Genomic DNA, 22,430 nt, shown 5'->3' with positions numbered 1-22,430 from the left:
GTGGTCACTTTGCTCTAACGTTTCATTTGTGTTATCAGTAAGGTGTCCGTGGGATGTGTGTGTGTTCAGCGTGGAGAAAGCGAGGAAGTACGATGTCTAGAGCCACTGGGTTGATGAATAGAGATAGCGTTTGCTATTTGGAATCACTTGGCCCGTTTTTCCAAATGATTACCTCAAAAAGACCAGTGAGTTAGTTCATTCCGTCGCCAAATGTTTATTAAGTAGAAAGCAAGATGCTCTTTTGTAGTCTGGGTGAGAAAAAAAAAGAAAGGTGTCAGATGGCCTTGATCTAGCAGGGAGAGAGGAGACCAGACGCCCTCCACCAACACAAGGCAGGGAATGCTGGTACCACGTACACGGGGCTGGAAAGCTTGGGGTGTTCTGAGACGGAAGGCCGTTTCTTGCTGTGGTGACAGGAGAAGGCGGTATAAGGCTGGGCTGCCGTCAGTGTTGTTCAGTATTAACATGTCAATGAGCCTTTCATCTTATACAGAGTATAGAAAGCTCTAGATACCGATTTGGATTTTCACGTACGTCTCATGTACAGCAGACCCTCAGCACAACCGACTAGGGGAATTGTGTCTGTTATCGAGTCTCGCAGTGTATCTGATTAGTTTTGTGCAATTATGATTAAAAACAATTCAGATGCTGTTTGCACCACTTCCAAAATGCTGTATTCCTTTATTGTAAGGCCAGGATTCTTAACCGGGAGGTCCCAGATGCGTCTGACCTCCGGACCCAGATATTAAAAGCAACAATTTGTATGTAGGCGTAAATAATTATTTTTCTGCCTATCATTTTCACGTGATTCTTTAGGGCACATGTAGCAATTTTATTGTTAAAAGACATATATTTCACAAAAAGCTAAAGTGGGTATTGTTTATTAATTTCTTACATAAAATCCACTATTTTTTACAGTAAATACTAACAACAAAATGATTTACACGCTGTTAACTTTTTTAATGTTATGATTTGTAATAGACAGTGGTTTTAAATATGCCATGGTGGCTTGGAATATGAGAAAAATCTAAGCGTTTAAGAAAAAAAATTGGAAGGGGCACCTGGGTGCCCCTCAGTTGGGTAAGGCTCTGACTTTTGATTTTGGCTCAGGTCCTGATCTCACAGTTGGTAGTTCAAACTCCTCATCTGGCTCTGCACTGACAATGCAGAGCCTGCTTGGGGTTCTCTCGCTCTCCCTCTCTCTCTGCCTCTCCCCTGATTGTGCATATTCTCTCTCTCTAAGTAAATAAATAAATAAACTTAAAAAAAAAAAACAAAAAAAATTGGAAGTAAGCGATGTACTATCTAAATTGAATGATCGAGGCATATGCAAATCCTTAACTCTATTAATCTATCCATGCAACAGAAGTATACAATCAACAAAGGACCTACCAGACTCTAGCTCTTGGGTTCTGGTGCGTTAACACATATTTTGAACAAGCTTTGAAATGAAATGCTGTGTTTGTGCAGTTGGCTGGGGGCACTCATCCTATTTAGGAGACCTGACAGCCAATTTGAATGGGAAGCTGTCTAGGGTGGGATGCTGTCTTAGTTTGGGTTCTTCCAGAAGTGGATGCTGAGATAAGGATTCCACTGCAAGTAGTTGACTTGGGAGGTGGTTCCAGGAGGCACAGGAAGGGGAGTCAGATAGGGACGTGAAGACAGTGAATAAACAGCACGTTCTCGCGCAAGTACCACTGTGGGCATCCGGGTCTTGTCCCCGCCGAGAACTCTGAGGGCCAGTGTGGATCACGTGTCTCCAGACCATGCCCCGGTGGAAGGGAGTGGGGTATTTCTCCACTGACTCCTCTTGGTCATTGGTTGAGAGTTGCCTTTGGGGGAGGCCGCTAACTCCCCAGTGCTTCTAAACTGCCTGGTGGGAGAGAAGAGTGGGATCCAGCTTGGATGAAGCCCTGAGGGAAAGAGTTGAGGGAGTTGGCAGTTGGGAAGTTGGGCCAGCCTGTAGGAAAGTGGTAAATGCTGAGAATGCAGGGGCAGGGGCACCCACGGTTTCTGCGACAGACACCTTTTACCTTGCTGGCCAGGCTATTGAAGAGTGCTTAAGGTCAACAGCCCCCGGATGCTCTCTACCACCCACCCACTTTGCACACTGTCGGGAGTACAGGTTGTCCCCCACAGGACGAAGCGAGATGCCAGCGCCCTTGATAGACTAGTGAGTGCTTGAGGTTGTAGGAAATGCAGTTGTAGCCAAGTGTTTCCTGTGGGGATGGTAACTGGAGGGGCTGTGATATCAGTATTGGTTCGATGTTAGAAATGATTAAGGCAAAGGAGTGGACTTTTTCCTCGGCGTTGAAGTGCTTTGCGCTAAAGTAGTTGGCTTATCAAAGTGCTTAGGAACTGTGGTCACATATCACATAGACCTTTCCGTCCCTCCATACCTCCCCTCCTTTTCTCCTGCCATCCTTCTTCTTTCACTCATTCTTTTCCCTTTCCTTCTCTTTAGAAGACCTTTTACTCAGAAAGCCTTCTCTTCTGTAAATGTACAATTTCCCTCATCCTGTCCTTCCTGTTCCGAACCTTTGAGGACAGGGACCATATTGATCTTTGTATTATTGATACTTAGCAGAGTTTCCGGAATAGGGTAGGTCTTGAGAAAACGGTTGTTGAATGAATGCACCTCTTCGATGTATTGAAATAGAGCAGTGCAGGGGACTGTCTGGGGCTCGTGGTGGCCAGAGCAACCCCCCCTTCTGAGGTGGCCTCCTTACACCTTCCTTGCCACCTGACTCATGGGCCCTCCGCTCTGCGTGCAGAGGGAGACTCAGATTTCCAGAGCCCAGAGGCAGCTGATGTCTTCTTGGGGTTCGGCCAGCTAACATAATCTCTCAAAATGCAAACTTCTCTTCTGAGCATTGGCAGAAAACACTGTGAAGTGAAAAACTCACGAGATAGCCTATAGCTGCCGTTTAAAGAAATGTTATGTCTTTGCAACAAACAACCGCAACAGAACAAAACCACCAAAAAAGGGACTTTTAACTGAATGTCATTTCCCCACTGCCGTCCCGCACTACCCGGCAGCGTCTCCTTTGGGGCCTGCAACAGCCGCTAGGGTGACGGGTCCTTTTCTTTTCCCAGTGCCTATACACCCATGTTTAGTATTATCTTTTGAGCCTCTGGCAAAGGCAACGCGTGTACATCGTAAAGAAAATTTAGGAGCAAAAGGTACGGGAACATGAAAACAATTTTAGCATTCAGTGATAAAAATTACAGACGTAGTGGTGGCAGATCTCTTTACGGATGGAATGCAGGTCACGTTTTACTCTATAACCGGCCGAGAATGCTTGTTTTGGTTTTTATTTAGTTAAGAGGCAGGGATGTCTCTTTGGACATCGTATGGACGCCATTTCCCGGTGCAGCTGCTCTAAATCGGGAGCGGGATTTTAGAAGTTAAAGTGGCATGAGATACAGCTTGTTGACAGCAATCTTTTCACAATGCTTAAGGAAATTCACTCGTGTTGAATAAGTATTTTCTTTTCCTCATGCCACCAAACTGCGGAAATTTGGGCTGATCACTCCACTTCGGATTTGAAGCTGGCCCGCAACGGGAATAGACGGCTCCCAAGAGGTGTTGCTTATTGCATTTATTTCCGCCAATTATGTTGACCGTAGTCTGTGAAAATATCATGTCACCGAACATTTTGGTTTATGCGGGGGGGTTCAGCCAACGGAAGGCATGAGTTGGAACGCAGCTGTACTTAAAGGTGGACCTAGAAAGGATGGAAAGAGTCTGTGAGTATTTTGAAAGAGCTTTTAGAGGACGTGGAACATTTATTCGAGTAGTGGGGGTAGCGGGTGGGCTGAGTGCTCTGAGCGGCCTGGGTCCCAGCTGTCCGGTGGGGCCCGTGATTGCGTGAATACTCACTGCCGGATGTGTTACCACTGCCCTTGTTGGGTTACCGTGTCCTGGCCCCAAAGTAGGAGTACAGAAAGAGCCGGCTTGGGTTAGTTTACATTTACCGACAAACGCAGCCTTCGTGAGCGGTCAGAGAGGCGGTCAGTTGCGGCTGGATTCGAGGTATTTACGCCCCAGACACCGGACGACACCTGGGGTTACGGAACAGCAGCAACCACCGCAACCTCAGCCACAGCCATCGCAAGACCATTCATCTGGAAATGAAAATAGGGGCAGTGTCAATACCATTTTCCCTGTTCTTGCTAACACATAAATTAAATACGTAAAGTATAAAATATAAATGCCGTGTGATCAATTAGAAACTCCTTCTCTGAAACCCACCCGACCCTTCTCTCCCCCGAGAGAAAGACCTCTAGATTGACCTTCATGGTCCTCTGTAAGAAGTTGCTAATAGCTGAGCACACTATGTGTGTTTAGATGTCCGTTTCTAAATATTATGCACCACTAAGGTAAACCAACGCTCCTCAAAAAAATGGCTGATTTCGGAGCTGAAGGGGAGAAAGCCCAGGATGACTCTGGGGCATCTTGTTATGTCAGCAAGTAAGGAAGTGCTCACAGAACAGGAGGACGCCTCGAAATGCCACTGGGACAGGCTTAAGAAGCTCGCACTGGCCACGGGGGACAGTCTAAGCATCAAAAGGAACGATGGCAGCAATGGGTTGTAATTCATTGAATTGTATAAGGATCCTCAAGTCCATAGTGATGATAAATAAATAAATGGGGAATAGAAGGAGACCTCTTTCTTAAAGTGGAATGCCATCTGATAAATGTGGAAAGAACAGGTTTAGAAAAATCACCATTTTGTCACCATCAGAGTGAAGATGGATTCAGAATCATCAATGGATGCTAAAACTGTTGGATGACAGTTTAGAGAGGGACAGGAGATCGACACGGTCTCATAGTCTTTCCCACACACGACTTATTAACCACAGTGGTAAAAATGGTAACTTCATAGTGAAGATACCTGGGGACCTCCTATTAACCAACCAAGCAATCAAAGTTTACAGCACCTATCACGGGAGCAACCAACACACAGCTCCGGTCTGAGGTACTTAAAGCACCTCTTACCTTGAATCTCTGCCCGAAATGCATAACTTGAATCTAATTCGTACTGAAAGACAACTGGCCTGAAGTCTTCAAAAGTGCCAATGTTGTGGAAGACCAGGAAAGTGGGACGAAGTGCTCCGGACTGAAGGAGATTAAAGAGACATGACAATTCAATGCAACACAGGGTCCTGGACTGCATTCCGGATCAGGGGGAAAACCGATGTGAAGACATTTATTATGGCAACTGGAGAAATCTGAATACGGCCTGTAGATTAGATAGCCCTATCAAGTCAAAGTTAATTTCTCTGTATTTTTAATTCATTGTAATGGAAGGGACCATTCTTGTCTTCGGAAGATATATGCTGAAGGACCTTGGGGTGAAAAGGCAGGAGATTGTCAGCAAACTCTCAAGAGTTTCAGGGAAAAAAATCCAATATTATTTATTATATAGCATAGACTCTATATAAAGTATATAAAATGTGCTATATATAGAAAGGCAATGATAAAGCAACTGTGGCAAAGCATTAAAATGGTGAATCTGAATAAAGGGTGTGGGAGTTCTTTGTCTCATTTTTGCAATCATTGCAAATGCAGTGGTTTCAAAAGGAAAAGTTAAAAGGGAAACAGGTTACTAATATTGCCACAATTTTTGCTGCACGCAAGTGAGAAAGTCGAATCCAGATCTCATTCTGTTTTTTCTATTCTCTGGTGTTCCATGTTTTCCTTCTGGAGCCCGCTAACATGTGCTTAAATGACCCCGTCTGCAGGCACGCTCCCACGGCAGGGCTGGGGGACTCCCGCAGACAGGCAGCCACAGCCTCCCTGCCCTGCTGCCTCTGCAGACCAGCCACATGCTGTCTCTTTGTCCAGCCACGTCTTCTCTTCCCTTATGTTGGTTCTTTCTACAGCTGTTGCTTTGGTGGCCCCTCCCACCTACCTGGCCAGTAACTCGCCCTTCTTCTGACTCCCTGTGATACAGGCAGTGCCTGCTTCCCTCCTCCCTGCCCGCTTGCCTTCCACCATATTGTTTCTTACCACAGGGCTTGTTACCTTCCCAGTGGGTGGGTGGCCATGGTTAGGCTGCATGGTGTCGCTTCGATGGCCCATCTCTTTCTTACCTGCTGCTTGAGTGGACGGGCCTTTTGTTTTCCCCTGGGAAACCATGTCCTTTAGGTGGATCTGGAATGGCTCCTTCAGGAATTACCAAACTCACCATATGCTTTCCTCTTCCTCAAAACTGCGTCCTCAGAAATTGTCCTTTACATTCAGGCACTTGGCAGGACTTAAAACTTCACAGGCCATCAGCACCTGTCTGCCCTTTTAGGTATGGCCCAACTGTCGACCTTAGCAAAGTTCCAGCACCCTATCATCAGCTGGGTATGAGATCAATTAGTTAAAATAATACCGAAAGATTATCACGTGATTGGTAATGATCACTCTTTCACATTAAGGGAATTTGGCCATCTTGGCATTAAGACCGTTAGTGAAAATACTGGAACTAAGCAAGACTTGAACAATGCCAGATTTTGGTTTATGCACCTAATGGGTTATGGTTTTCATGCTAGGATGTCTAGGATGTCCTTGTCCTTTTTTTTTTTTTTTTAAACGTGCTGGGAAGGGGAATTTGATGGAGCTTGTAGGCCCTTTAAGACTTGGCTAAATTATGGGACGCCTGGGTGGCTCAGTTGGTTAAACCTCTGACTCTTGATTTAGGCTCAGGTCATGATCTCATGGTTCATGGGGTCGAGCCCTGAGCCCTGCATCTGGCTCTGCACTGTCAGCAAAGAGCCTGCTTGGGATTCTCTCTCCTCCTCTCTCTGCCCCTCCGTGACTCACGTGCGCGTGCGCATGCTCTTTCTCTCTCTCAGAATAAACAAACTTAAAAAAATACTTTGTTACACTGGATTATTTTATCAGGAAGCAGGTTGTAGATATTGCTGTAAATTGCTTTTTTTTCCCCTAAGGCAAAAGTATTCAGGACTTGATGATTATGCAGTAACCACTACAATTTCTCTTCATGACATGGGATGTTTAGTAGCATTACCAGAGTCTCTGTCTTCCAAATACTTTCTTATTTACATCTACATCAGCAAACTGGTAGTTTGACCCACTGGCCAAAGATCATTTATCCAGACTTGCTGAGAATGAAGTGCACCTGTGTTTGTATCATGGGAAAAGTCCAAGGAAAGCAGCTAATGGGTCAGAGTACTTCTTGGTTTCCTCAAACCTCCCACAGGGTTCCCCTCCTTTTATTTAGAGTACTAATAAGCGAGTAGTTATTTTTCAGAGCATAAGAACTCTACTTCTTTCCTCCTTAACGAAAATATGGACCAGTCACTAAAAACTGTATTGGTATTTGGAAATATTTAGCTTTTAAAAACAGTGTTACGGTTAAAAGAAATGGGACAAACAGACCTTTAAAACAATCATGACCACTGGAAGCTACTCAGCTTTGATAATTTCTTCTTTCTCTGTATAGCCTTGACCTTGGCTGAGACAATGTGATTTATAACATAAGTGAATGTTAAGAGGGCAGAAACTATGTCATACATGTTCTGAGCTTGCCACTTTCCATTTTAAGATATAAATCATAAAATATTTGTATTAAATAAATTAGAGTTTATGTAAAGTTTATGTAAACTTTACATAAAGTTTATGTAAAGTTTACATAAAGCTTATGTAAATGATTTGTTGCTTCATGGAATTATTTTTTAGAATATGTTACAGAATGTCTATTTTCTATAGTATGATTTTAAAATTATCCTTTAAAAGTTCATTTAAAAATGAAAGTAATATATACATACAAGGTTAAAAAAATAAAACACGGGATGCCTGGGTGGCTCAGTTGGTTAAGCATCTGACTTCAGCTCAGGTCATGATCTCACAGCTCATGGGTTTGAGCCCCACGTTGGGCTCTGTGCTGACAGCTCGGAGCCTGGAGCCTGCTTTGGATTCTGTGTCTCCCTCTCTCTCTGCCCCTCCCCACTCACACTCTGTCTGTCTGTCTCTCTCTCAAAAATAAATAAACATGAAAAATTAAAAATAAAACAAAACATATTAGGGCCTATAATAAGAAGCAGTGGTGCCTGGGCCCATCTTTTCTCTTCCTCGTCCCTCTTCTCAGGGGCAACTACTTTTATCTCTTTTAGTTGTTTCTTATGTTAGTCATTGTCAATCCCTAAATACAGTCATTATTTCTTTATGTCTTTATTCTGATGGGTCAGATGAGGATTTAGTTAATGTACACATTCTTCTCACCATTTCTCCCAGTATCTCTATAAATATAGTTACTCTGTAACTTTAAGAAGTATAAGTAGACTGTGGCTTAGTCGGTTAAGCCTCTGACTCTTGGTTTTGGCTCAGGCCATGATCTCACAGTTTGTGAATGTGAGCCCCTCATTGGGCTCTGTGCTGACAGTGCAGAGCCTGCTTGGCAACGTCTCTCTATCCTATCTCTGTTTCTCCCTTGCTCGTACTTTCTCTCTCTCAAAATAAATAAATAAATTAAAAAAAAAAAAAAGAATTGTAAGCAGACCTTTGTTTCTTGTTGCACTCAGTTTCAGGACTGTTTTTGTAATTTGTAGGGCCCAGTGGAATATAAAAATGCATGTTCCCTCATTTAAAAACTATCCTGAATATCAAGATGATGATACAGGATCATCAAACCCTGCATGGGGCCCTTTTAGGCATGAGCTGTGTGTGACTGCATAGGTTGTACATCCTGAAGGTGCCTCTGCACCCCATCTTATTCTTCAGCTCTCTTTCTTCTCTTTTGCTTCTACTGTCATTTCTTCTTACTTTTAAAATATAAAGATTATTAACATTTAAATTTTGTTCTATAACCATAAATATCTCATTCATTCATTTTCTGGAGGTTAAGTTGAAAATTAGTATATAGTTCATTATTGTGACTATGCAAGTATTATTCATTGCAGAACCAAATAAAACCCTATATTTTCTTTCTTGTTTATCCTTTTGTTTTTCCTGGAGTTTCTAATTGCTTTTACTTTTGACTTTTCCTGTTGTCTTTATCACATTCTCAGTTTTAACCAACTTTGCCCAACCTATCTAATTATCTATTTAATATGATGTTCCCTAGAGGCCTCCCCCATCCCAAATAAAGAGTTCTGCTGTCTTGCCTCCTCCTTTTCCAATTTGGACTTAATTCTGTCCAGGCCTGCTGCCTGGTTGTGATTTGGGGACTTTTCTTTATTGCTTCTCTAGTTTGGTTTCACTGCTTCCTAGATCCTGAGATTTGATTCATCTTGGTTTAACCTTTGCATGCTCTAGCACCTCCTCAAATAACTTTTAGATGTAGTGAGTATGGGAATAAATTGCCAAGGCCTTCCATTTCTGAAGATGTTTACATTTTATTCTCATTTTTAATTCATAGTTATGAATAGAATTCTAGGTGGAAAGTAATTTTCCCTCAGAGTTTTGAGAATATTGACTAGAAGGCAACTTGATGCCTTTTATTTTCTACTGAGCCTGATTTTTCTCCCTGTAGACAGTTCCTCTTCATTGGTGGCATTCTGAATTTCACAATGTTGCACGCAGGTGTGGCACAAGTGTGGATCCTTTTTCTAGTCATGTGGGAACATTTTATATATGGAGATTGCTCCTCATCAAAATAAAAAGCTTCTGCACAGTGAAGGAAACAATCAGCCAAACTAAAAGGCAGCTGATGGAATGGGAGAAGATATTTGTAAGTGGCATATCAGATAAAGGCTTACTATCCAAAATCTATAAGGAACTTATCAACCTCAACACCCAAAAAACAAATAATCCAGTGAAGAAATGGGCAAAAGACATGAATAGACACTTCTCCAAAGAAGACATTCAAATGGCCAACTGACACATGAAAAAATGCTCAACATCACTCATCATCTGGGAAATACAAATCAAAACTGCAATGAGATACCACCTCACACCTGTCAGAATGGCTAACATTAACTACTCAGGCAACGACAGATGTTGGCAAGGATGTGGAAAGAGAGGATCTCTTTGCACTGTTGGTGGGAATGCAAACTGGTGCAGCCACCCTGGAAAACAGTATGGAGGTTCCTCAAAAAATTAAAGATAAAACTACCCTACAATCCAGCAATTGCCCTACTAGGTATTTATCCAAGGGATACAGGTGTGCTGTTTCAAAGGGGTACATGCACCTAATGTTTATAGCAGTGCTATAGAAAATAGCCAAAGTATGGAAAGAGCCCAAATGTCCATTGATGGATGAATGGATAAAGAAGATGTGGTATATATGTACAATGGAGTTTTACTTGGCAATCAAGAAGAATGAAATCTTGCCATTTGCAACTATGTGGATGGAACTAGAGGGTATTATGCTAAGTGAAATGAGTCAGTCAGAGAAAGACAAATATCATGTGACTTCACTCATATGAGGAATTTTAAGATACAAAACAGATGAACATAAGGGAAGGGAAGCAAAAATAATATAAACACAAGGAAGGGGACAAAACATAAAAGAGTCTTAAATATAGACAACAGAGGGTTGCTGGAGGAGTTGTGGGAGGGAGGATGGGCTAAATGGGTAAGGGGCATTAAGGAATCTACTCCTGAAATCAATGTTGCACTATACGCTAACTTAGATATAAATTAAAAAAAAAAATAATAGACATTAAAAAATAAAATAAAATATGGAGATTGCTATCCTTCAATCTTTAGAAAATTCTTTTGAATACCTTTTTTGATAATTTTCTCCTCTCTGTTTTTTCCTTTTTTTGAATGACTCTTAAGTGGGTCTTGGACCTTTGGGACTAATTCTATTCACTTATTTTTTTTTTTTATTTATTTTTTATTTTTTTTTTTAAAGTTTTTTTTTTCAACGTTTATTTATTTATTTTTGGGACAGAGAGAGACAGAGCATGAACGGGGGAGGGGCAGAGAGAGAGGGAGACACAGAATCGGAAACAGGCTCCAGGCTCCGAGCCATCAGCCCAGAGCCTGACGCGGGGCTCGAACTCACGGACCGCGAGATCGTGACCTGGCTGAAGTCGGACGCTTAACCGACTGCGCCACCCAGGCGCCCCTAATTCTATTCACTTACTATCTGTTATCTCAACTTTGTCTCTCTTTTAGTTATTTCTAGGAGGTTTTCCCAATTTACCTCCCAATATTTCTATTAATTTATTATGGTTTTTAATCTTGAAAAGTTTCATTTTTCTATGATTTTTCTATTTTTGCTTTATGAATACAAAACCTCTCTAATGAGTACACAAATGAGAGTGTTCAAATTATTCCCAAATACTTTATTGTATTTTTTAAACATTTATTTATTTATTTTGAGAGGGGGGGATGAGGGGCAGAGAGAGAGAGAGAGAAAGAGGGAGAGAGATAGAGAAAGAATCTCAAACAGGCTCCATGTTGGCAGCGTGGAGCCCAATGCAGAACTTGAACTCAAGAACTGTGAGCTCATGACCTGAACTGAACTGAAGCATCAGATGCTTAACCGACTGAGCCACCCAGGTACTGCATGTTTTTAAAAAAAATTTATTTACCTTGGTCTCCCCTCCACTGCCCTGACCATGATGGAGGCTTATATGTTGGTGATCTTTGGCCAACCTTTCAATTTTAAGGTGAGGCACTAAAAGCCTGATGCTGATATTCATTGTATATGAATGGGGTTTGTGAATTGGTGGGGCTTGCTTTAGGGTACTTGGTAGTCATGGAAGATTTTTACTGGGGGGCTTCTATATACTAGAATCCAAAATTCTTCCTTCTGTAGTGGTCAGATGAAGTTCTAGATTTTTTTTTTTTTTTTTTTTGCCTGGAGGTATTTTCCTGGTTGAAAATTAAAGGATGTGAAACTGACTCCTTCTTATAATAACTTTCAATTATTTCCTCCCTGGCCTCCCTAGAGCTTTCTCTTCTCCTTTCTCTGCTTTCCTGGTTTGGTCGCACTGTCTCCCCAATGCCGTCCTTCATGGACCTGATATTTCTAGGTCCTGAGCCTCTGGGGTTCTGTCTGGAAGACTGCTCTCCTGAGCTCGATTGCTTCATATGTTTGCTTTGATTGGTCCCTCCTGTCCTGCTTCAGCACTTCCAGCTCCTCTAGAACGTCTCATTCTCATAAATTCCCTGAACTCTCTTCTCTCTTTTCTTCTCTGCATCATTGTTGGCTTAGATTACTTTTTTTTTTTTTTTTTGCTGTCATTTAAGTGAGGTTTTAAAGGAGGGGGATGCCACCTACTATATTTTTGAGGAAATCCTTAATCTTTCTTTAAACTGCCCACGACATCTGAATGTGCTGAAGATGGTCTTATCCAGTACGTACCAACTCCTTTCCTGCAAATATGATTTCATTCTCATCACACCTCTCACTTGGTAGAGCTGGAGAAAAATCAGTGCAACTTTATATAGGAAAACCATAGTCTATATAGTATCTAGCTATGTTTCTTTGTATCTGTCTGTCATCGTACCCGTAGGAAAACCCATTTCTGCTAGATATGACAAAGGAAATGGTTCAAATGGGCAGAGCCTGTTAATAGAGTTTCAGAGAGAAAGTAAATATGGTCACCTTTGGAGTTTTTGTTGTCCTTTTTAATCAACAAAGTATTTAAAAAATGTTTAAATTTTAAAGAGGCTTTGGGCTAGTAGGTATTCTCCAAGCCACCAGGCCTCATATCTTTTTATTATTTGGAAACATATTTCTGAGTTAGTTGACATTTACTTCTATTCCAACGATAGATTGTTTAGTAAAGTACCTCCAGGGTTTGGGGCAAACACTGCAAAAATCATGCATAAAATGAGGGAATTTGTTAAACTGCCGGCACATGCTCATAGCACCTCTTACTTTATTACATTGGTGATTTACACCCGCTTAACCATAGCTCTTTCTTCTCACGGGACAGAGTCTTCCTAAGTGTGAGTTTGGACATTAGCCTAGGAGGCATCTCTAAGCTTTCAGAGACCTTGTTAACACCTCGCATAAATTTCTGTCTGTAGCATTTCAGGAATTTCCACATACAGAATTTTACTTCCAAGGAAAGCAAAGTGGCTAGCCGCTCTTAAAGACCTCTCTCTCTCTCTGCTTCTCTTCCAGTCGCCCAGCGGACAGCAATAATATCCAGCAAGGGTTACTGCGCACTGAGGGCGTATGCTGGGCCATTACTACTCTAGCCTCACAGCGGAATGATGAGGGGAATGGCTGTGAAATTTGGAAATGGGTGAACTGTAATAATGCTCATGGGCGCTGCATCTGAATATTGCAGGTAGGGAATGCTGAACGGGAGAAAATGACATGAAGTTAGAGGAGTTTCATCTGGCTGCCTCAAAAAAATCTGTTAGGTAGTAGCATGGTTTAGTTATTTATCTTTGTTATTTTTGTAAACAAACATACAGCACTACCAGGTGTCAGGCGGTATGCAGACATCTCATTGGGTCACTCGTGGGTGACACACCTGTTAGCACCTGTAATTTACGAACGAGGAGACCGATGCTCAAGGAGGCTGTAAAACGAACATTCCACGCTTCACACGGGGAGAGCTGCCATTTGAGTCTGTTTGGCCCGACAGCCTAGCGCCTTTTCATGGCATCTTGCCTGCCTCAGGTTGTCTCTGTTTGCAACCTCTGTTCTTTTGCCTGGAACACCCTCTTTCACCTTCTGAAATTGGATGGCCTCTTCTCAGTCCTCGCATAAATCCCGGCGGCATAGGGTCTGCATGGCTGGTAGAATCTCAGTCAGTGGTGGTCTCCCGCCTTGATTTTCCGTGCGAACCTCCCCGACGGCCGCCTTGGTGTTCATCTTGCTCTTCAGAGCTCTGCTCTACTTTGCTAATATTTGCACCGTTTGTGTGCAGGTCAGTATCCTCCGTTAGAATGCAAGCCGTCTGAGGTCGCCAGGAGCGCTCCACTCTCTATTTAATCCTCATGGGCTGACATAGTATCTTTTATGGATTTGAACCGAACGGGTTCATGTGAAGGCAGGACCGCGTCATCCTCGGTGTGGGGTTGATCTTTATGATGCCGTACGATAAGCGGGGGGGGGGGTCTAGTTGTACAGACAAAATCACTCAGGTTTAAGGAGGAAACAGAAGACTCCATAGCAGCTGCTCAGAAAAAAAATCAGTGTTTACTAGAGTCTGAGATATTTGAAGGCAGGGACCATTTTACGCTCATCATAATACCCCCCTCAGCAGCTCCACGCTGCCTCGCGCCTGCAGTTTGGATTACGACACCCTTCGTTTCCTTGTGCTTTGCAGATAGCGCTCTTTTAACGAATTGACGGTTTGTGGCAACACGGAACCGAGCCAGCCTGGCGGCGCCATCTTGCCGACGTTCGCTCGCTTTGCGTCTGCGCGTCGCGTGTCGGCAACTCTCGCGATATTTCAGAGCTTTTCATTATTATCTCAACTGGGTGCTCTGTGGTCAGTGATTACAACTTGCCGAGAGCTCAGCTGCTGGTTAGCGTTCTTTTTTTTTTAGCAGTAAAGTATTTTCCATGAAGGTGTGTGTGTTGCTTTTTGGGGCGTAATGCTGTGGCACACTTAAAGGCCTACACCACGGTGTAAACGTAACCTTGCTATTCACTGGCAAACCAAAGCATGCATTTGACTGGCTGCATTGTGATATTTGCTTTATTGCGGTGGCCTGGAACGTGTCCCACAGCATCTCCCACGTATGCTTCCATTTGCCAGTGTGTTGACTGGTAAGGCAAAGGCAAAGAGCTGTTCTCCAAAACAAGGCTGAACCACGCGGCATGGAGCACGCCTTGAAATAAATTTCATCCCGCTGACACCACCTCACGCTGACCTCTTGAAAGTCTGGGAATTCCTAAGAGACTTTAAGTAGTAGTCTTTTTTTTTTTTTTTTTTTTTTTTTCTTAAATGTTTGTGCGAAGTCTCTTCAGTCTTTTATCCTTGCTTCCTGCAGCAATTTTCATTCTTATCCTTTGCTGTAATTGCTGGGTATTAAAAGTCTGTGTGAGTGTGTTATGAAACAAAATTGTATTGTACGAATATTCTTATCCCGGGGTTTTTCTTTTCTGTGATGCTGTGAGAAATCTCTTTCTCTCTCTCTCTTTTTTCTTTTTCTTTTTTACCTCCTGTCAAGTCTCTGAAGGGATTTTTTGCAGCTAATTTGGGATAATAGAGGCATTCTTACTGTAATGCAGCTATTCCTGTTAATATATATATATTTCAGTAGTTTGTATTTCAACCTGTCTGAACTGAATGAAATTTCCCACAGAACGTTTTTTAAAGAATGGGTGCATTCCATGCCTCTTGATGGTTCTGCCCACCACATACCCATTCTCTGAATGACCCTACAACTCGGCCTTGACTTCCTCACCCAAAACAGCTCCTCCAGCACTTTCTGGTTTGTTCACTGGGAGAGAATTTACAGAGAGCGAGAAATTAGAGGTCAAAACATTGTCAAGGAAAACACAGAATCATTTGGTTTGAGGGTCATCTTCTTTTTGACTAAAAGTGAACCGGCGATGGAAAATGGGAAGTTAATCAGTGTTTTGCGTTGATAATGCTTTGCTTGGCTCTTTCAAATAAATATCCATTAAGGCATGAAACGTGCCTGTTGACCTCCTAGACCCTAAGAAATCTATTGACACTTTTGACTTCCTGCTGTGTTTTCTTTATGAAGGAAGTGTCTCCTCCCTGCCCCTCTTCACCTGCTTTGGCTCCTGTCCCTGTCCTCAGGAACACGCCCACCCCCAGGGATCTTCCTACCTTCTTAGGTCACTTGCCTTTTAAAGGAAATGATTGTGTCCCGTGTAACGATTGATTCTGTGTCAACTTGGGTGGACTTTGGTGCCCAGGTGGCTGATCAAAAACTAGTCCCTATATTGTCTGAAGGTATTTTGTAGATGTGATTGACATCTACAATCAGGTAACTTTAGTTTAAAGGAGCTTATCTTTGGTAACTTTGGTGGGCCTCATCCAATCAGTCGAAGGCCTGAAGAAAAGAACTGAGGTTCCCTGGAAGAATGAATGGTGTCTCAAGGCTGGACCGTGAATGCTTGCCTAAGTTTCCAGATGTTGGGCTCCTTCAGTTTCAAATTTGCTCCATAATCATGTAATTATATGAGTGAATTCTTTAAACAGAATCTATCCCCTCTGCTCTCTGAATGTCTCTACATTTCCTATTTGTTCTGTTTCTCTGGAGTACCCTGATATACCATATTTAAACGTCTAAGGTGCAGCCACACTAACTTAGTGTAGCAGGAAAGTGATCTTCGTCAGTTTTGATTATTCTTGTCTAAGAATAATTTGTAAAACTCTCAATCACCAGTGTATTCACTGCCCACATTGCTCACATAACTCCTCCCACTGGTGCTTTCCTGTAAACTTGCCCTGCTCACTTATTCTTTGGTGGTTGTTCTGAATGTCTACCACATGTATACTACTCTCTTGCTATTTATTGTTGACTTTTTCTTGGCTCTGTTATGGAGACCAGAAAACGGATGATCTTACAGTTAGGAGATGAGGAAGGGCAGTTGTGAGAACCATGGCTATTTTCTTGTTGCTTCTACTTTTTGCCTGAAGGTTGTTTATTGAACTAAATGTTTTTCAAGAGTGGAAGTTTGAAAAACACAAAGACGTGTTCTCCAGGTGTCCTTCCTTTTAAATGAGTATGTTTTAATAAAATATGAACCTTGCAGGATTTATTGGGTAGAATATGCAATACAGTTCACCAGATTGGAAGTATGGACTGGAATAGTTCACGAGAAGTAGCTTTTCCTCCTTATTAAGGCTATGAAGCACTTAACTCAATGAGGGACCTTCTGCACACAGAAAGGACCAGAAGGGAACAGAATGACTGGAACTGGGAGATGTGACATTGGTGTTCAGAGGTGATGTAAGAAATGGGTCAAGTGGAGACTCCCAGATAAAAAGGGGAGTCTTCTTCCTGGAAGAAGTCTAGCTCTTAGGATCTGGCCGCTCTCCCATGAACAGGTGAAGGCAGAGCTGAAATATTCTGAGGCTCACCTCTGGGAACCCTGAGGTTTGTCAGTGTTTCCATTGAACATCAAAGGACATTTGGGGTAAAATGGTTGTACTCTTATTTATTTTAAATGTTTATGTATTTTTATTTTTGAGAGAGAGAGAGAGAGAGAGAGAGAGAGAGAGAAACTTGTGCAAAGGGGGAGAAGGCAGAGAGGGAGAGAGAGTCACAAGCAGGCTCCATACTGTCAGTGCAGAGCCTGACATGGGGCTCTATCTCTAGAACCATAAAATCATGACCTGAGCCAAAATCAAAAGTTGGATGCTTAACCCACTGAGCCACTCCGGTGTCCCTAAAATAGCTGTACTTTTAAAACGAAGTTAATGAAAAATAGGATTTTACTTCAAGAAACTGTCTTTCCAGCTTCTCTGCTCTACACCTAGTCTATAAAGACACAGATACTTTTAGCCCTATCCAAGAATTCTAAGCTTGTACTGTTTATATTTTACTGTCACGTTACCTTTTAGTTATCTTCTTGGCCTGCTATCCAAACTTCTGAGCTCCAAACTTTCTTCCCCATTTTTCCCCCTCTAAACTTTCTTTCATTTGCTTACATTTCCCTAGCAATTGTGTGACTAACCGAGTCTTCTCAAATTCCTGTCCAGACAAAAGGAGTGAAATTCATGTCTTACTTGACTTCTTCCTGAAGCTCGACCAATTTTTATGAAGTTGACTAAGTGCTGACTGTGCTGACACCGTTTAATAAATGGAATATCTTCACGGGCCTGGTAGGAGTTTTGGAGTCAGACAGCCTTTTAAATCTCAGCCCCACCCTTTACCAGCTTTGTGACCCTAAGAAAAACCAACGACTCAGCTTCTCGGTTTTCTTATCTGAAAAAACAGGACAAGTGTCTATCATGAAGATTGAATAGGAGAACAGATACAAAAGAGTGGATGTTTAATTATCGGACACTATTATGATTATTTATCAAAGGCCACTTGTTTGTTTTCCAGGAAAGAAAAACAAACCCATGTTCTATCTGTTTGAAAGAGTTTTTACCTAGTCCTTTTTTTTTTTCTTTTTTTTAACTTTTCTTCTCCCTTTGATTTCCTAAGAATACAAGATGATAGACAACTAAAGTTGTTTTAGTCGTGTTACATTATCTAGTCTGAGGAGAAAAAATCATTTGGAACTTTACATAAAATTAAATTTAAAGGTCTTCACCATTTGTGAGTGTCACCATGGAGACAAAAAATGTGTGGTCACCATGGCGACCTTTATCAACTCTCCCTATCTGAAATTATTACCATATAAAATTAGACATGGCTGTTGCTATGAAAAGACACAGTATAAATAAGTTGAACTATCTTGATGACAATGCCTGCTGCATTTGGTATCTTGGTGTAGTTCTAAAAGTGTTATTAAATCGTAAGTGGACACCCTTACGATTCTCACATGACCAACTTTTGGCTCTGCCCTTTTACATCTGAACTGGTAGAACATTCTTAGATGGGGTTATTCCTTGTTTCCTCTTTCATACCCTGCCTCACTCAAGGCAACTTTACTTTTTTTACTTTGCTCTGATTTTTATGGCTGCCTTTGCTGCTACCTGTTGCTTCTGTGATGGATACTCTACGAATTCTGATGCTTTAGTGAAAAAAAAGTCACATGATTTTATAATAGCTCACATATGTAGGTAATAAATGTAATATTACTAATTTTGAGTAGTAATTTTTGAGTAACAATTTTTTGTGAGAAGAGATGACCATTCTTGTATAACATGCTAAGATGCATCTCATAACTTACCACAAGTTATGTATCTACCATGAATCTATAGTTAGAAATAAGTGATTTCTAAATGTGTGGTAGGTCATTAAGTAATCTAAATGGTATACACAATATCCACAATGTGTATTTTAAAGTGAAAGCACCCAAGTTCATCAACTATTAGATTCCCTGGTACAGGATGGTCTCATGAAGACAGCGATGCCTTCCTTTGGACTAACTCTCAGGGAGGGTTAGTTGTGTTGGTGGAAGTGGGCCAGGATGGGAGAATAAGTGACAACCAGAGTCGAAGGAAACAGGGAGGACATAGGGAGCAAGAGGCATGGAGGGACAGTGAATGCTTTTGGAGAGCTCTGAGGGACATAACTTGTTTCCAGATTTTCCCTGGTTTCAAAATATGCCCAAAGTTTGAGTTAGATGGGAGCCTCAGAATGCTCTTAAGTAAAAACATTTTGTAGTTAGGTTTAAAATTTCAAAACAGAATGGGCATCTCTTCAAGGACATCTTTTCGTACATTGTCTAGCAATGCTCAAAAGATGTGTTTGAACAGAAAAATAAGCTCTGTATTATTGGTCTTGAGAGTGAAATGACTTTTGTTTCAAACCCAGTATTCCTCAAAGGAATGAATGTGAACTCTTTGTGGCATACCCCAAAGGTAATGGCAGACTTCCCCACGTGGCACATTGATCAGATTTTTGGGATTCTTCTGGTGGATGTGACATCTAGTTGGCTGAATTGAATATCTTCTGCAAATTTAAGGACTTGAAATCTTAAGCCAGACCTGGTCCTTGGGGTCGAGGATTGTTTTTCCTGGGCAAAATGTTGACCTCTATTTCTAAGGAAAACATCTTTGAAGAACTCTTTGGACATTGAAATAGCTCTACAAAATAACATTTTGGTACTTTAAAGTATAAACTAACCAGAAACACATGATTTCAGTTTCCCATAAGTCTCAGAGGGTTTTGCCTAAGAGAAAAATGCATGGCGAAACACATCATGGGTAAACAGTTTAAGACAGTAATCTGGTTGTACAAGGAGGTCAAGGATTGGGGAAGGTGACAGGCCACTTTGCATTCAGGTGCAGCACGTGGGGGCACGTAGGCATCAGGTCACAGCTGTTGAAGACAGGACGCCAGCAATATTGTGTTAAGGTGAGAGTCGCCGTTGGTTTCTTTGTCCTTCAATAGATGCCTGAGCTGTCTAATGTGAACTTTTATTTGGAATAATTGTAGAGAAATAAGAGCAAGTTATTAAAAATTCCAATTTTAGGATTTGTTACGGGAATGAATTTTTAGCGCTCTTCAAATAACCCATTGTTCACTCCTCACTACCTGCATTAATGGATTGATAAGAGATTTACAATTAGTATATATGAACAGAGCTCCTGAACTGCATAAAGATATTGGAAGAAATTGCCAGGATTTAAAAATATCCTATATTTGATATTCTTGGCATTGTAGTTGGTATTATTTGTGAAACAAGTTTTTTTTTCGTAAGGAAAGTCCTTGATGAAATGATCACAGCACGTGAATTCATGGGGTCCAAATGAATTTGGCTCTATTCTATGTATGAAACAGTCACTTGACTTGTATTCAGGTTGTGAAATTTGTTGAGAATTTCTTGACTCCTAGGTAAAGGCTCTTTTTGAGAATCTGGAGGTAAGGGAATGAAGGGTCAAGTACTGAGCATTTTCTGTGTGTCATGCATTGTGCTTTTAAATGTGTCCTCTTTAAAATACTTACAGAAGTCTTTTAGGAAAGCTTATTATCTTGCTTTTACAAGTGAGGAAACCAAGGCTGGAGAGAGTAAGGTCATTTTAACCAAGATCAACAGTGACTATCATTTCCCTGTTAGGAACTGAGCAGTACTGTCCAGCATTGGAAAAAAAAAAAAAAAAAAAAAAAAAAACAACAAACTTTGGCTGGATCAATTTACAGTTTATCAGATTTGCAAGATTCTCTTGCTCTCTTCTCCAAGGCTGACAGCTGGGATGGAAACTGAAGATGCATAAATTAAAAGCCCAAAGGCCAATCTTCTTTTTTAATTTTAAAAAAATCCAGAGAAACCCAGGGACTTAAAATTTTTTTTTTCCATCCTGTGAGCCCCAGTGTTGGTACAAAGCATGAAGGGCCTCAGGAAGGCTGGCTTCTAACCCAACAGGCAAGTAATCAGTTTGCTGGTTCGTGAAAGAAGGAGTCCAAATACGGTCTTGTGGTAACAATAAAATAAGCAACATCAGAACAAATAATAACCAAATAAGTAGCAGCAAAATAAGTAAAATAAGAAACATAAACAAAAATTCAACCAAGGGCAGAACTCCCTGTACATTTCGACACTTAGGGATACGTAGTTCCGAGAATAATCTATTATGTAGTCAATTACTGTTAGTGCACAGATGGTATCCTGAGTTCACACAACTTTTTAAATGTCCTAACCCTCAGAGGAAGCTGGTCCAGTTGTCCTTCTGGTGCCCGATGGTGAGCCTGGTGAGTGTGTTGCTAGAATCTGGCAGGAATGATGCTGCAATCTGTGTTCAGTGATGGAAATTTCTCCCAAGTGCTCTTCTGAGAGTCACGGTGTATTCATCCATTTGGTCTGTGGTTGTTGGGCAACAAGTGATGTCGTCCCTTGCATGATGAAAGGTAGAGCGTTTGTGTCTCTAACCAGAATGGGATTGGATAGGTGGGGTTTAGAAACTTGTGAAAAGTTTCTAGTCAAAACCGCAGTCTTCATCCACATTCACGCGCGCTGAGAACAAGTCCTCTAAAGATCGTGGCAAAAGAGAGAAGACAGGATGGAAATCCCATGGCCCTGGACAGCTGCTCTGATGCTTTATTATGGCACATGTCGCATCATATGCCAAAAATGATACTCCTGGGTGATCATCTTTTTTTTTAACATTGAAATATTTGAGTTTTAATATTTTTTAGATGAATGTTAGGCTCTTTTTAAGAAATTTTTTCATGTTTATTTATTTTTGAGAGAAAATTCATTTTTGACAGAGTGTGAGTGGAGGAAGGGAAGAGAGAGAGGGAGACAGAGAGTCCGAAGCAGGCTCCAGACTCTGAGCGGTCAGCACAGAGCCTGTTGCAGGGCTCGAACTCATGAACTGTGAGATCATGACCTGAGCCAGAGTTGGACACTTAACCAACTGAGCCACCCAGGTGCCTCAAAATGCATACATTGGGTTCTTAAGGGTAACTGTCACATTTTTGGGTTTTTTGTTTTGTTTTGTTTTTTAGTACTAAGATTATTTGTCAAAGCCTACATTCAAACCTGGGCCTTCTGTACTGGTTTTGAATAATCAATGGCTGGAGGAAACCAAAAAATAGTGGTTTCTGGACAGCGATGACATCTTTGGTTTATTTGGTGGCATTGGTCTCACAGTCTGTTGGACTGTGACCTGTTTTTTTTTTTTTAACCTAATACTCTAGAGTATTTTGGTGCCCTGAAGTTGAGTGAAATTGTGGAAGGGACTTCATCTTACTTTGCCAATCCTGTCCTGAATATTGTAGCTCTTGTACATTTAATTTGCTCTCCCAGAGATGAAGCTTTTTAGTGTGTCCCCCCTACCTTCCCCTCCTAAAGCAAGTTACCTTCAAAGTGGGCTTAACTCTCAGGTGACAGAGTTCATTGAGACCTTTCCAGTGCTTCCCAGCACAAATGATGTCTCTCCCATTTCCACTATCTGTTCAGATTGCTCATTTGCACCTCAGGCACCCTGCCTTGTGATAGTGTAAATGATTT

The 22,430-nt window shown here is 41.6% G+C and overlaps 1 long non-coding RNA gene across 1 annotated transcript; it reads right to left on the bottom strand.

Annotated features, from left to right (window-relative positions):
* Nucleotides 1-3,247: 3,247 nt before the first annotated feature.
* Nucleotides 3,248-5,346, bottom strand: LOC132682283 (uncharacterized). Its single transcript, XR_009611598.3, has 3 exons — nt 5,003-5,346; nt 3,979-4,128; nt 3,248-3,728 (listed from the first exon to the last, which is right to left on the bottom strand). It is a non-coding gene; the product is annotated as an uncharacterized LOC132682283 (long non-coding RNA).
* Nucleotides 5,347-22,430: the final 17,084 nt, after the last annotated feature.

This window comes from Panthera onca, chromosome A1 (genome assembly GCF_046562875.1).
Source record: "Panthera onca isolate mPanOnc1 chromosome A1, mPanOnc1 haplotype 2, whole genome shotgun sequence".
Lineage (NCBI taxonomy): Eukaryota > Metazoa > Chordata > Mammalia > Carnivora > Felidae > Panthera > Panthera onca.
The sequence above is the reverse complement of the archived record's forward strand: the minus strand, read 5'-3'. Positions and strand labels throughout refer to the sequence as shown.